Source organism: Macaca mulatta, chromosome 9 (assembly GCF_049350105.2).
Source record: "Macaca mulatta isolate MMU2019108-1 chromosome 9, T2T-MMU8v2.0, whole genome shotgun sequence".
Lineage (NCBI taxonomy): Eukaryota > Metazoa > Chordata > Mammalia > Primates > Cercopithecidae > Macaca > Macaca mulatta.
Window position 1 is genome coordinate 20,551,484 of NC_133414.1, and position 16,403 is coordinate 20,567,886.

Here is a 16,403-nt window from a genome sequence, read left to right on the forward strand (position 1 = left end):
GCTTGTGTATCATAAAAGATTTTATGCACAACTATGCCAAATTAGTTTTGTCTTTTTTAGCTTATCTGTTGCAAGAATGAAATATAGAATTAGCCAATCTTCCTAGTAGGGCATATTCTGTACAGTTGAGTTGCCAATCACAATGATTGAATGAATACCTCTAGATCTTACTTGATAAAGTCGGCAAGCAGACTTGTGCCTTCGAGAGCCGTTTTATAAATTTGACCTTTAGCATGAAAAAGCAAATTGTGCTTCTTTGATTTTGGATTTTACCTTGTCATAAACTAGTCAGGGCCTCTTGTACTATTTCATTAATTTTAGTACAAAATTCATTTTCAAAAATATAACTCTAATAAATTCAGAAAAAGAAAAATATATTAATAACTTAAAAGTCATTTAGGGAGACTATGGGCAAGTTCAGAGACTGCAAGTATTTGGCCACTACTGGGTATTCCAGGGAGCCATCTCCTTCCTAAAAGATAATTCAGTCATGAAATTCACTGGGCATTCATCAGCTTTTAAGGATATACTGCTTCTTAAAGGTTAGAATGCAGGGATGAGAATTGACTATATTACACCAATTCTAATCTAAAGATGATGCCTAAATGGGTCTTGAAAATAGCTTATTAAGTCAGCAAAGGTAAACCCTAGAAAATAGCTCAAAAATAAATTCAGTGGGCTTTTTCTTTTTACAGATTTATAATTATTCTTTACTAGTGGAATGATATAAATCATATCTATAGATACATAGATTCGTAGAATAAACAGAATTTGTAATAGAATAGAATAAATAAATAGAATAGAATAAAATTTGTAAAATAATAGAATAAATAATAGAATTTTTAATGTGTTTAACTTTCTATCTAAAATGAGAGGTTTGCTTTAGTTGTGTCAGTGGGAAGGTTCAGATATAATTGCTCTTAGTTTCTAAGATGATTTATATTAAAAAGTTGAAGCTTGTGCATCATAAAAGATTTTATGCACAACTATGCCAAATTATTTCTACGCAGAAATAATTTGGCCAAACCTCTCATTTTAGATAGAAAGTTAAACACATTAGAAATAGAATGAAAAAATAAATTTAAGATTTCAACTTGTTTTATTTTTTTTAGTTTACGTTTAAAATTTATTTTTGTTTTTGTTTTTCTGAGACAGTCTCGCTCTGTCACCCAGGATGAAGTACAGTGGCACAATCTTGGCTCACTGCACCTTCCACCTCCCGGATTCAAGCAGTTCTCTTGCCTCAGCCTCCTGAGTAGCTGGGATTACAGGCTCTTGCCACTGCACCTGGCTAATTTTTTGTATTTTTTAGTAAAGATGGGGTTTCATCATGTTGGCCAGGCCGGTCTTGAACTCTTGACCTCAGGTGATCCGCCCACCTCGGCCTCCCAAAGTGCTGAGATTACAGGTGTGAGCCACTACATCTGGCCTGAAATTTGTTGTTGTTGTTTTTTTTAATGAAAGAAATAACTACATAATTTAAAGAGTCAATAGTACCATAGGGATTATAATTTTAAGAAGCAGTCCTCTGTCCCAACTCTTTGATAATATTGCTGATAGGACAATAATGATAACATGAGTATTTTTGGAAAGTGAACTACATTGCATTCCATGATAATATTTGCTTCGATGTACAGATTCTTTTGGACAATACTTGCCTTCCTCCCCCTTCACCTCAGTTTTTCTTAGTTTTCTATGACAAAACTGTAAAACTCTTCTCAACATGATTGAATATATTGGGTTCCTCCTACCCCCAAGTTCCCTTTGGGGACATAACTCCTAGAGATGAGAGATATAACCTAATTACAGTAGGGGCTCCTCTCTGCTGATACATTCTCCAGGACTGTTCCACAGTTGTTGTTTATTATCTATAAATTATTTTTGCTTCTTTTCTATGTAGACTTCACCTTCCCGGATCCCATGTCTTCCTTCTTGGTTTTCTTCTTGCTTTCTGTAAAGCATATAGTCTCTTTGCTTCTTGAGAAGCGTTGCTTTGAAAGTAAAGTTTTTGTGACCTTATTTGTCTGAAAATATTATTCTCCTCCCTTTAACCTTCCCTGCTAATGTTGCACAGAATTCTAGGTTAAAAATTATGTTCAGTTCATAATTCGAAAGTACATGTCAAAGCCAAAATAAAAAATGTAGAAACAAATCTTGAAATTTAACGTTTTAGTTGGGAAAAAAGAATCGCATTTCAGGGCATACACACAGACCAGCAGGTCTCAGGTTTGTCCAAAAAACAGAGAGAAGGTTAGAGGTTTTACAAAAAAGAAATGTTACGTATTACTCTCGAAGAAAGTTCATTGGCATTAGTTAGGGATTAAGGAGCTGCCTAGCTTCAACTGGTAAGCAATGGTGGCGGGCAAAATTATTTCTAGATTTGCAGCAAGTTATCTCAAAAGCTGTGGAAAAAACTGGTTTCACGTTGCAATAGTTTAAACAGTCAGGCTTGCAGAGAAGTACTTTCTTGGAGCAATGGGTTGTACCCTGTGTTTTTTCCCCATGGCTTCTCAATTTTTCTTCTGGATCTTCTGTTGAATTTTTAACTTCTGTTATTAAATTTTAAAACACAATATTCACTTTTAATTTGTTGCAAATTACTATAAAATAGCATTCTATTTTTATATCACAATACATTTTTTTTTCTCATCTGTATCAAGATATCTTTTAAGTTTAAAAAATTACTCTGTAAACTTTCTGTTCATTGAAGTTTTTCTTTCTTTACTTTGATTCCTAGTTTCTTGTTTCATGTTTTCTTTAAATATTTATTACTATCCTTATTCTTATTTTTATTATAAACCATTGGGACCCTATTAATCTGATCAGATGTTCTGTGTACATGAGTGGTGCTTATCAAATGAAGGCCTTAGGATGGTGTTCTGGTCATTTCATAGGAGCATCCTCCTAATGTTAGTGTGATGGTCGGTTTTACCTGTAACCTTGGCTAGGCTGCAGTCCTAAGTTATTCAATGAATAGTAATTCTGGTATTGCTGTAAAGGTACTTTGTAACTATGATTGAAGTCCACAATCAGTTGATTTACAAGGGAGAATATCCCAATATAATCTGATGGACCCGATTCAATCAATTGAAAGGAATTAAGAGCAGAACTGAGGTTTCCTTGAAGAAGAAGAAATTCTGCCTATGGATAGCAGCTTCAGCTTGTGTTCAAGAATTTTAGCCTGCCCTCCCTAATGGCCTGACCCATAGATTTCAGATTTGCTTCATCAGGCACCATAATTACATAAACCAGTTACAACTTCAATTTTAAAATTTAAGTACCCCTTACTCCTGCCTTCAGTTATTCCTGGTTTCCTGAGTCCTGAGAGTCTCAGATTCAACATCTCTTAAGAGTACCCTTTCTTTGTTTTGGATCGGGGCAGCCTTCTGTCTGCATGAGCTTGAAGTCTGGAGTATTTTCTTCAACGGGTCGTCTATTTAAACCCCAGCCAAAGTTCAGCTTTCAGTGGTATGTTATCTGGTCTCTTGACCTCTTGTTCTGCTCTGAGTCATGATGGAAATTGGTTTCCTTTTTACTGTACTCTTTTGTAAGCAGTTGGGTTTCATCATTCTGCTAAATGCTGAATCAGTTACTGCTTGTCTCTTTTCTGTCTCCAATATTCGTTTGAGGTGTCTTACCTGTTATAATGCCCTCTTCTTTTCTTGTAAATTGTGAATTTCCTTTCTAAAAGTCCTTTAACTTCATGTTAATATGGATTTTGGTTTAGGGCAGAGGTTAACACTTAAATGCAATCTGTGTTTAACTGAGAGTTTCCTTTCCTCCTCCTTATTTAAAGAAGGTGTTATTTTATTTTATTTTATCTTATTATTATTATTATTTTGAGACGGAGTCTCACTGTCAACCAGGTTGGAGTGCAGTGACACGATCTTGGCTCATTGCAACCTCCACCTCCCAAGTTCAAGTGATTCTCCTGCCTCAGACTCCTGAGTAGCTGGGACTACAGGTGCATGACACCATGCCCAGCTAATTTTTGTATTTTTAGTAGAGACGGGGTTTCGCCATATTGGGCAGGCTGGTCTTGAACTCCTGACCTCAGGTGATCCACCTGCCGCGGCTTCCCAAAGTGCTGAAATTACAGGCGTGAGCCACTGCACCCAGCCAATAAGGTGTTATTTTAAAAATGCAAAAAGAAACTTCTGTGTTCTTTGCATACGTTCCTCCAAAAACTAAACCCATCAAGTCTTTAGGAAGCAATTTCAGTTGCTCAAATCCTTTAACAAGTGGTTATAGACTGAGTTTGTAACTAATGGTGGTGTAATAGGCCAGCAATGGTATTATAGAATGTTTTCTTTAAGTTGTTCACAATGCTGTGAGTTTCATTATTCATCAGGATATTAAAAATGCATGCACTGGGTCTTCGAGTCTTTTCAATTCAAATGTAGATAGGAACCTAGATAGAAACAGTTGTTTTTCCTTCTTTCATCTAAACAAACCTTAAAACTAAGAGGTTTAATTACATATGTCCCAAATAAAGATTATAGTATATTCTCAGAGCTTCTAGTATTTTAATGTAATTTTATTCAAAATCTTATATAACTATATATATACTTACATTAACACAAGGTAAAAAGCTTTTACTATAAAATTATTTCTGATTTTAACACGTTTAACATGTTTCTTTATTGGCAATTTACTACATTTTTTTCTTCAGCTGATAATTGATTCAAAAAATGCTTTGACCTTAACTATTCTTTTGTTTTTCACCTTCAACCAAGTGCTAAACAAACAGTCATTCTCCAAACTCCTCTGTGAAATAAAAGATACTTCAGTAATAATCCCTTATTTCTTTTTATGCTGAGAAATTCAGACTTAGAGAAGGAAACGGACTTTAAATAGTGACCTTTATAGTAGACAGTGAATAATACAGGATGAGACTACAAATTTTTCAGTCGCTCCTGTATATCTCATAATATTTCTGATGAAACTTACCAGCAAAAGTCAATCATTCAGAATCAATTGTAGATATCTGTTTCTTTCATTAACAGTCTAACAGGGTCAATACAGTAAATTCAGATGGCAAACTTATTCAGGAAAGCAAGAGAACTATCTTTCACCAAGATGATAGTTAATTGTTAGAGCAAACACAGTATTCTTATTTGCATTTAGAAGTTGATTGCTATCTTTTGTTAACTTTTGATTACTTCAGAGCTAAACTTTTTCTATTTTGGTAGAATAATTTAAAAGCACAGGAGATTTGAAATAAATTCGTTTTCCGGCCAGAGAGCAGAATGTTAAGTTTTAAAGAAATGCTTCAGATTTTATTTTAGTTGGAAGAGACTGGAATACATATGTGAACAATGGCCTGAGTACTGGCACAAAAGCAAACCCATGCATTGATTGACAGGAAAGTAAAACCAATTTACACTGAAATCAATGCATGTGTGCTCCAGTTACTGTGGCTGTTACAAACATTCTCAAAATGTAGCAACTTAAAGCACCTACCCTTTTATTATATCTCAGGATTCTGTAGGTTAGAAATTCATGCAGAGTTCAGCTAGGTAATTCCTCTGTAATGTATGCAGTCAACTGAGTCTTTAGGTGGTACTCAACTGGTAGATGGACTGGTATAGAGCACCAAACTCAGTTTCACTCATATGTCTGGGGCCTTGGGAGGGATGACTGACAGAGTGGGCTTAGCTGGAAATGTCAGCAAATGTACCTATATGTGGCCTCTCCAGCAGGGAGTCTTCAGGGTATTCTAAAGTGTTACATGATAGCTGACTTTCCCCAGAAGGTGTGTCAAAAGAACCATTCAGCTTCTGCACTGCCTTGTCTAAAGTAGCAGTAGATGTCACATGGCATCACTTTTGCCACATTCTTTTGGTTCCAGTTTAACCACATAGCAAATCCAGATTCAGGTGCAAATGGGAAGACCATAGAAGCACGTTGTTGAAGAGCAGGTAGGACAAGAGATATCACTGCTGTGCTGTCAATTTAGGAAAATCTATCCATCACAATGTGCTAAGAGATTCCTGGCTTTACTTACCTGGTTAACCTTGTGACTTTGGGTATTTTAATGAATCTTTTTGGGTCTTAATTTTATTATCTGCAACCTGAGGGTAAATAACAAGGCATTTCAGAGATCAAGTGGGAAATAAACTGGAAGTATCTAGTGAAGAGCTGGCATATAATAAAACTGCTCCAAAATAATAGCTAATGTTATTAATGTAACAAAAGTCTGTTCTCATGCTGCTAATAAAGACATACCTGAGACTGGATAATTTATGAAGTAAAGAGGCTTAATGGACTCACAGTTCTACATGGCTGGGGAAGCCTCACAATCGTGGAGGAAGGCAAATTCACATGTTACATGGCAGCAGAAAAGAGAGTGTGTGCAGGGGAACTCCCATTTATAAGACCATCAGTTGTGAGAGTTACTCGTTATTATGAGAAAAGCACAGGAAAGACCTGCCCCTGTGATTCAGTTAACTCCCACCAGATCCCTCCTATGACATGTAGGAATTATGGGACCTGCAATTCAGATGAATGCCTTCCCAAAGCAGTCCCCAAAGTCTTAACTCATTTTAGCATTAACTAAAAAGTCCACAGTCCAAAGTCTCATCTGAGACAAGGCAAATTCCTTCTGCCTATGAGCCTGTAAAATCAAAAGCAATTTAGTTACTTCCTAGATCCAATTTGGGGACAGTCATTGAGTAAATACATCCATTCCAAATGGGAGAGATTGGCCCAAATGAAGGGGCTATAGGCCCCATGCAAATCTGAAATCCAGTGGGGCAGTCAAATCTTAAAGTTCCAAAATGATCTCCTTTGACTCCATGTCTCACATCCAGGTCATGCAAGAGATGGGTTCCCATGGTCTTGGGTAGCTCCGCCCCTGTGACTTTGCAGGGTACAGCCCCCTCCCCACCCAGCTGCTTTAACAGGCTGGCATTGAGTGTCTGTGGCTTTTCCAGGTGCATGGCATAAGCTGTTGGTGGATCTACTATTCTGGGGCCTAAAGGACAGTGGCCCTCTTCTCACAGCTCCACTAGGCAGTGCCCCAGTGGGGACTCTGTGTGGGCACTTGCACCCCACATTTCCATTCCTCACTGCTCTAGGAGATGTTCTCCATGAGGGCTCCACCCCTGCAGCACACCTCTTCCTGGACATCCAAGCGTTTCCGTACATTTTCTGAAATCTAGGTAGAGGTTCCCAAACCTCACTTCTTGACTTCTGTGCACCTGCAGGCCTAACATCATGTGTAAGCCACCAAGACTTGGGGCTTGCACCCTCTGAAGCAATGGCCTGAACTATTTGTTGGCCCCTTTTAGCGATGACTGGGATGGAGGGCACTAAGTCCCAAGACTGTACAAAGCAGCAAGGCCCTGGGCCTGGCACACAAAACCATTTTTTCCTCCTTGGCCTCTGGGCCTGTGATGGGAGGGGCTGCTGTGAAGACCGCTGACATGCCCTGGAGACATTTTCCCCATTGTCTTGCCATTGATTAACATTTGGCTCCTCATTAATTATGCACATTTCTGCAGCTGGCTTGAAGTTATCAGAAAATAGGTTTTTCTTTTCTGTCACATTGTCAGGCTTCAAATTTTCCAAACTTTTATGCTCTGCTTCCCCTTTAAACATAAGTTCCTATTCCAAACCATATGTTTGCGAATGAATAAAACTGAATTCTTTTAACAGTATCCAAGTCACCTCTTGAATACTTTGCTGCTTAGAAATTTCTTCTGCCAGATGCCCAAAATCATCTCTCTCAAATTCAAAGTTCTACAAATCTCTAGAGCAAGGGCAAAATGCCACCAGTCTCTTTGCTAAAATATAGCAAGAGTCACCTTTGATCCAGTTCCCAACAAGTTTCTCATCTCCATGTGAGACCATCTCAGGCCAGACTTTAATATCCATATTACTATCAGCATTTTGGTCAAAGACATTCAACAAGTCTCTAGGAAGTTCTAAAATTTCCCACATCTTTTTGTCTTCTTCTGAGCCCTCCATACTGTTCCAACCTCAACCTTTTCCTGTTACCCAGTTCCAAAGTTGCTTACACATTTTTGGGTATCTTTACAGCAGCACCCCACTCTACTGGTACCAGTTGACTCTGTTCATCTGTTCTCATACTGCTAATAAAGACATACCCAAGACTGGGTAATTTATGAAGAAAGAGAAATTTGATAGACTCACAGTTCCACATGAATGGGGAGCCTCACAATCATGGAGGAACGTGAAGGAGGAGCAAAAGCATGTCTTACATGGTGGCAGGCAAGAGAGCATGTGCAGGGGAACTCCCCTTTACAAAACTATCAGATCTCATGAGACTTATTCACCATCACAAAAACAGCACAGGAAAGACCCACCCCTATGATTCGATTACCTCCCACTGGGTCTCTCTCATGACACTTGGGAATTATGGCAGCTACAAATCAAGATGAGATTTGGGTGGGGATATAGCCAAATCCTATCACAAAGGCATTTCAGAGATGAAATGGGAAATAAACTGGAAGTGTCTAGTGAAGGGCTTGCATGTAATAAAACTGCTGCAAAATAATAGCTAATATTAGTTATTAATGTAATGAAAAAAGGAGAGCATCCAGGAACTTTCCCTGAATACAGAGACTGTCATTTGGATAATTATCACAAGAGGTCACTGTATTAAGTAATCTGAATTTTTTAACACCAAAAATTAGGAGATATTGACACATCAGATACATCCTTATTCAATACTGCCACTTTAATAAAAGTTAACATTTATCAGAGCTGATTGCTAGGTGCTGTTCTAAATGTTATACATGTATTACATTAATTCCCACAAAATCCCTATAATGTAAGTATTATTATTATTCCCATTTAGAGTTGAAGAAACAGGCAAAGAGGAGTAGGGCAGTTTGTTGAAGATGCTCTAGACAGCAAGTGGAAGGGCAATGACTTGAACTTAGGTTCCAGAACTCAAGTTCTTTCTCACTAGCTTTTATCCTGAAAGTAAAAGATTAATCATTACAAACATAGGACAGGATCATAATATCTTAGAGATTGGAAGCAATGCTCGTAATAGAAGTTCAATTACTTGACTGGTAAATAAAGTAACCAAGAATCTGAGAGCCTGTGGCTTTTCCTACTTCTTATATTAGTGTGGGAGAAGTGGGGATGGTTAATGAGTAGAAAAACATATAAAAAATGAATAAGACCCATGATTTGATAGCATAATAGGGTGATTATAGTCAATAATAACTTAATTGTATATTTTAAAATAAGGAATGTAATTCGATTGTTCATAGCTCAAAGGATAAATGCTTGAGGGGTAGATACCCCATTATCCATGATATGCTTATTTCACATTTCATGCCTGTATCAAAACATCTTATGTACCCCATAAATATATACACATACTATGTACTCACAAAAATTTAAAAATTTAAAAAGGTATGCTATACAACAAAAAGAAACAATTAATGCCATCTGTTATGTAGTCTATAATTAATACAGACCCAGCCCCTATAGCAAGAACTCAATTAAAAAATGACTGGTATATATTTTATGGATTTTCTGCATCCTAAATGTATTTGTTTCTCTTATTATTTGTAAGTCATATTCCTGCCCAGGTTTTCTTATAACTTTTGCTCTCTCCCATATTTCTGGAATATCTGGGACAATGCCTCTCAATTAGGGATGGGAGGATGGTATTTCTTAGGGAGAAAAGGGGGTTATATTTACAAAGGTTGAAAAAAGCATATTCAATATAATATTCTTGAGTTGTCTTGGTAATAAATTTTAATATATTTGTATTTTAAAATATGTAAACTTTATGTCAAAAACATTCTCAAATTTTGTTTTTTTGAGATGTTAAGGGGCATTTGATGGAAAGTTATACTTGTTCAAATAAGTTTAGAAAATGAACTATAATATGCTATTCTTTTAGAAATGCACAGAGGAAAATTAGACATAATAAAACTGAAAGGACCCATGATAAACTTTGCTTGCCTTAATATTTTCCAGACTTACTTGAACATGTTTTTAAGTGGGAAATCCATAAATGTCCACATACAGCACGACAAGATCTTCTCTGAAGTTCAGGGCTAAGAAGCTGGCTGCTTCTGTTGGTTTCAGATCTGAAAACTTAGCCTGACTTCGGTTAGTGTATTTTTACATTTTGTCTAGAGTTTATTGTTGCAATCTGTGAAAAGGTTGGTCAACAAGAAGCTATGTCACCATTCTGAAATGGAATTCCTCCACTTTATTTTTGATGAATTTTTAAAATTACTTCATTGGGGTATTACTGACATTAAAAAAGCTGTACATATTTAATGCATGTGCCTTGATGAATTTGGAGACAAGTATACACTTATGAAAACATCACCACAACCAATGCCATAGAATATCCAGAATATCCAAAAGTTTCCTCCCACCCTCTTCATTTTATTTTTGTGATAAGATTTTTTTCTGTGCATGATAAGAACACTTAACATGGCCAAGCACAATGGCTCATACTTGTAATCCCAGCACTTCGGGAGGCTGAGGTGGGCAGATCACCTGAGGTTGGGAGTTCGAGACCAGCCCGACCAACATGGAGAAACCCCATCTCTACTAAAAATACAAAACTAGCTGCGTGTGGTGGCGCACGCCTGTAATCCCAGCTACCTGGGAGGCTGAGGCAGGAGAATTGCTTGAACCGGGAGGTGGAGGTGGTGTTGAGTTGAGATTGTGCCATTGCACTCCAGCCTGGGCAACAAGAGCGTCTCAAAAAACAAACAAAAAAACACACAAAAACCACTTAACATAAGATCTATCCTCTTAGAAGATTTTTGAGTATTGTTAACAATAGCACTATGCTGTATAATGATCTACCACATGCTACTATACTATGTTATATATAGTGCAGTAAATCCCATATGGCATAGGAGACATTCAGGATAAGCTGACCTTCACTTTGGCCAGTTAAATATGGGTGGAATTCCCCCACATCTTGCATAACGGAAACTTTTACCCTTTAATCAATACCTCCCCATTTCCCCCTTCCCCAGCCCCTAGCAACCACAATTCTACTCTCTAATTCTGTGAGTTTGACTATTTTAGATTCTTAATAAAAATGGGATTATGTAGTATTTATATATTCCAAAAATTGAAGTCAGGATCCTGAAGAGGTATCTGCACACTCATGTTCGTTGCAGTATTATTTTCAATAGCCAAGATGTGAGAAGCAACCCAAATTTTTATTAGCAGATGTATGGATAAAGAAAATGTGGTATATACATATAGCAAAATACTATTCAGTCTTAAAAAAGGAAGCAAATCCTGTCATTTGTGACAATGTGAATAAACCTGAAAGACTATGCTAAATGGAATAAGCCAGACATAAATGGATGTTTTCATTTGCATCAGCATTCTAGTTTGTCCGTTATCTTTTTGCAACAATGGGAAGATGCCATTCCATTTTCTCCCAGTTTTCATCATTTTTGTTTATAATTTTTTAGTTTTTTTTTTTTTTTTTTGAGATAAGGTCTCGCTTTGTTGCCCAAGCCAGAGTGTGGTGGCATGATCTCAGCTCACTGCAGCCTCCACTTCCTGGTCTCAAGCAGTCCTCTTATTTCAGCCTTCCAAGTAGCTGGGACTACAGGTGTGCACCACCATGCCCAGCTACTTTAAAAATTTTTGAAGAGACTGCATCTCACTGTGTTGCCCAGGCAGGTCTCAAACTCCTGGGCTCAAGTGATCCACCTGCCTGGACCTCCCAAAGTCCTGGGATTACAGGCATGAGCCACTTTACCTGGCCAGTTTGGTTTTTAAATAGCATGTTTGTGTTACATATGTCTTTAGTAAAGTAAAATTTTAAATAAAAAAATAAAAACATCTTGCAGGGTATACGATCGTATCTATTATTGTTCTCAGTTGGTCTAACATATAACTTTGAAGTAAATAATTTTCATAAGTTTAATGGACACTTTTTGTGTTTTTTTCCTTCATTTAAATATTGCAAAAGGAATATAAATACTTGGGCTTAATATTATTTTCCAGTAACTAGTAATAGGCTTTTGAAGCACAATACCAATTTGACTATGAAAATACATTTTAAAATCTTGATTTTTCTTCTTCCTTATCTAATTCACAGACAGAGATGGTCTAAAGATTTTGCTGAGATACCACTTCACCTTGAATAATTTATAATCAATGTGGGTTTTTTTGGTTGTGCTAGATGACTGATCATTTATTTATTACATGTCTGGGTTTTTTATGTTTCAAAATAGAATTTTAATGGGCATTAAATCAATTAGAATACATTTGACAATCATTGCAGATTAACTGTATGTGGAATTATAAACCTTTTTTATTTTGATAAATGTGCACTGATAAATACAGCGCTGAGAACTGCTGAGAAAGTCATTAAAGTGAGGGAAAATATTACAATGAAAAATTTCTCAGTCTGTTATAGAAAGTAGGCTGTTTAATGCATGCTAGATTTTGAAAAGTTTGGTAAGTGAATGAATGGATTAGAAGCTAGCAGTTCCTTAGTGAAAATGCCTACACAACATTTAAGGTACGTCAATCTGTAATTAATATTTCATTTAAAAATAAAATCTGTTGTAAGGGAGTTGCATTTAATTTTCCAATAACAATGTTATAAACTTCTTCAGTTGGTCGTTTTCTTCTTTTCAGCTCATAGTCAGTTCACAGTGCATCCATCAGAAGGATGCCCAGGGGAAATCAACGGTAGTGAAACTCAACTACAGAGCTCAGCAGCCAGGAGACAGAGGAAGAATAGCAGTTAAAGTGCTTGGCTGAACATGAAGTATTTGAATGATACAGTTATATATTTTTCAGTATTAATCGGGACTGAAGCCAGGGTGGCCGAAAGAGGCATTTGTCTACAGCAGGGCAATAGGAAGTTACCTTGTTGTCTGAAATTCTATTATTAGAGTTTTATTCCAGGAATAGTGGTGGGGGTGGGATGGAGTGCATATATCTTAAAGTGTAATGGAAAAAGCAATTGCTTTTCATCATGCAGAACTAAATTTTAATTCAAATTGCACCTTTGAGTAGTTTTGTAATCTGTGGGAAAATTCATTTCACCAAAAAAGACTCAAGTTCACCATGAGAAATGACCATCAGGCAGGCACGGTGGCTCACACCTGTAATCTCAGCACTTTGGGAGGCCGAGGTGGGTGGATCACTTGAGGTCAGGAGTTCAACACCAGCCTGGCCAACATGGTGAAACCCCATCTCTACTAAAAATACAAAAATTAGCTGGGCATGGTGGTACATGCCTGTAATTCCAGCTACTTGGGAGGCTGAGGCAGGACAATAGCTTGAACCCGGGAGGCAGAGGTCACAGTGAGCCGAGATTGTATCACTGCATTCCAGCCTGGGGGACAGAGCAAGACTCCGTCTCAAACAAACAAACAAACAAACAAAAAAGAACATCAACATCACAGGATAGGATAGTGGGGATAATGATATCAAGTGAGTTCACATGTGCAAAAATTATTGAACACCATATGGTAGGGGCTTGGTGACTGGTTGTGTCCTTTCCTTCCTCCTCTACCTTCCTCTATCCCCTTCCACCCCCCACTCAAAGAACTTATAATAGGACAACTCTAAAATTTACAGTGAAACATGAAAGATGTCTGATTTCTTACACATTACAATATAGGCATCTCACATTACAAAATGGCTTTAAGAATTAGGGAAATTATTGTACACAAAACCCTGACATGCTCTAGGGGGAAGAAGCACTTTGGAATCAGAGACATCAGAATATCAATAGTTTCAGAGCCCAGGGAAAACCATTTGTCTTCTTTGAGTTCTGGTTTCTTTTTTGTGAAGTAGTGTGAGGAGAGGTGTGTAAATGGATACACTGCAGACCTCTGCACTTAGTAGGATATCAGAGGATTTTGCATCTTGGGTCCCCATTATCACCAGTAAAGGAGAACGGTGTCAAACTTTAATTCAGTAGCTGTCAGCTGGAAGAATTAAAGAGTTGGCTGTGTGCAAATCTTGCCGGGCATATCCCTAAGCTACAGCTGTCACTGATAATTGTTTAACAGTCCAGTTAGCATGGTGGTAAGTTGTTGCTTTCAGACGACTTGTATATTTGGGAAGAGACTTCCAAATCGTTTCAGTGACCATACCTGCATTTCAGCTAATTCAAAAGATGTCTCAAGCACTTTGATGACTTTGGGTTTAAATTTTTATTCTAAATATTTGATATAACCTGCTCTCTCTTTTTGAAAGAAGTTGTATATGGGATATCATGAATCATCTTGACAGTCAGAATACAAAGTGGCAATTGTATTACATGTTCAATCAGTCAGGAAAGCAATAAGAGTTTATTGCTGGACTTCAACTATCTAATGCTCAGCATAACCATTAAATTAGCTTCAAGTGATTTAAATTCAGAATATATGGAATACGATTGGCAATGCTTAAAAAACCTGGCTGCTGCCAGCAACTGATATATAAATTTAGCAGTAGGGACCAAGTTTGGGGATTACAGGTGAGGTAGTTAAAATGTGAATATAGAAAGGGTTTTAGCGATGACTGTGAAATTAGCTTTGGCCATGATGTGGGTGTTCAGGGACAGGGCTGTTCTAGAGCCTGTATTGGGCTTAATACCTTGTTCTCCTCCTAATAGCTAAGTTTTCAATATCTCTCATGAATAATTATTCTTAGGAGGATAAACCTGTGGCAAATACCACACATTTGCTGCAAACTTTTCATGATTATGCCCGTTTTAATCTTAGACTTACTGTTTGAAGTTTCTGAAGTAGAAGCATAGATCTTTTAAATTAAAGTAGGTTTTCATTGCTGCCCTGATAGAACCTGCTTTTTAGATTCAGTTTAGAGGCATCCAATGAAGATGTTCCTATCCATCTGGTTCCGATCATTTAGGCACAGAGCCGCGATTCTCAAACCGCAAGTACATCAGTATCCTCTCAAGGGCTTCTTAAAACAGACTTGGCAGGAGGTGTAGAAATGTCTATTTCTGGCCGGGCGCAGTGGCTCACGTCTGTAATCCCAGCACTTTGGGAGGCTGAGGCGGGTGGATCACAAGGTCAGGAGATCGAGACCATCCTGGCTAAAACGGTGAAACCCCGTCTCTACTAAAAATACAAAAAATTAGCCGGGCGCGGAGGCGGGCGCCTGTGGTCCCAGCTACTCGGGAGGCTGAGGCAGGAGAATGGCATCGGCCCGGGAGGCGGAGCTTGCAGTGAGCCGAGATCGCGCCACTGCACTCCAACCTGGGCGACAGATCGAGACTCCGTCTCAAAAAAAAAAAAAAAAAAAAAAAAAAAAAAAAAAAAAAAAAAAAAAAAAAAAAAAAAGAAATGTCTATTTCTGTAGCGCTTCTAGGAGAGGCTGATGCTGCTGGTACAGTGATCACACTTTGAGAACCGCTGCTGTGCTACAGAGGAAGTGATTTAGATGGTTTGCATTATGCGACATGTAAGAGAACTCCTGACTCAAGTGGCTTCAACTAAACAAATTACCTCACATAATAAATCCAGAAGTAGTAAGTCTCAGAGTTGGTTCAGTGGCACAGTAGGTGCCACTCTTTCTACTTTTGTGTGATGTCCTCACTGTGTTGGTTATGACTTCTTCATATCCCTGGATATGGCGTATACATATCACTGGATGACTACAGCAGCTCCAGGCATTAGGTACCAACACAACAGCATTCAGAAGCAGACAAATGGAAGAATAGGAGATCTTTTTGATCTCTACTGGGGAAGCACTCTTAGACAAAGAGGAAGAAAGGAAAGGATTGGAATGATGCTGACAGGTAACCAACAACCATCAGAGGCAACCTTGACAACAATGTTAGGAAAAGGTCCTCTGACTTTTGTTTTCCACAAGGTTCCACAGCACAAAGGCATTGATTGTTTATGTTTTACCTCCCTTCCTTCCTTCCTTTCTTCCTTCCCTCCCTACCTCCCTGCCTCCCTGCCTCCCTCCCTGCCTGCCTTCCTTTCTGCCTACCTCCCTCCCTCCTTCCCTGTGTTAGGGTTCTCTAGAGGGACAGAACTAATTTTTATTTTTATATATATATATAAATATTTATATATATATATAATTAGTTATATATATATGAGAAGAGATTAGGAGAATTGACTCACGTGATCACAAGGTGACGTCCCACAATAGGCTGTCTGCAAGCTGAGGAGCAAGGAAGCCAGTCCCAAAGCCTCAAAGTAGGGAAGCCGACAGTGAAGCCTTTAGTCTGTCGCCAAAGGTCCGACAGCCCCAGGGCAATCCACTGGTATAAGCTCAAGAGTCCAAAAGCTGAAGAACTTGGAGTCTGATGTTTCAGGGCAAGAAGCATCCAGCCTGGGAGAAAGATGGAGGCCTGAAGACTCAATAATCAAGTCCTTCCAACTTCTGCCCGCTTTATTCTAACCGTGCTGGCAGCTGATTAGATGGTGCCCACCCAAATTGAGGGT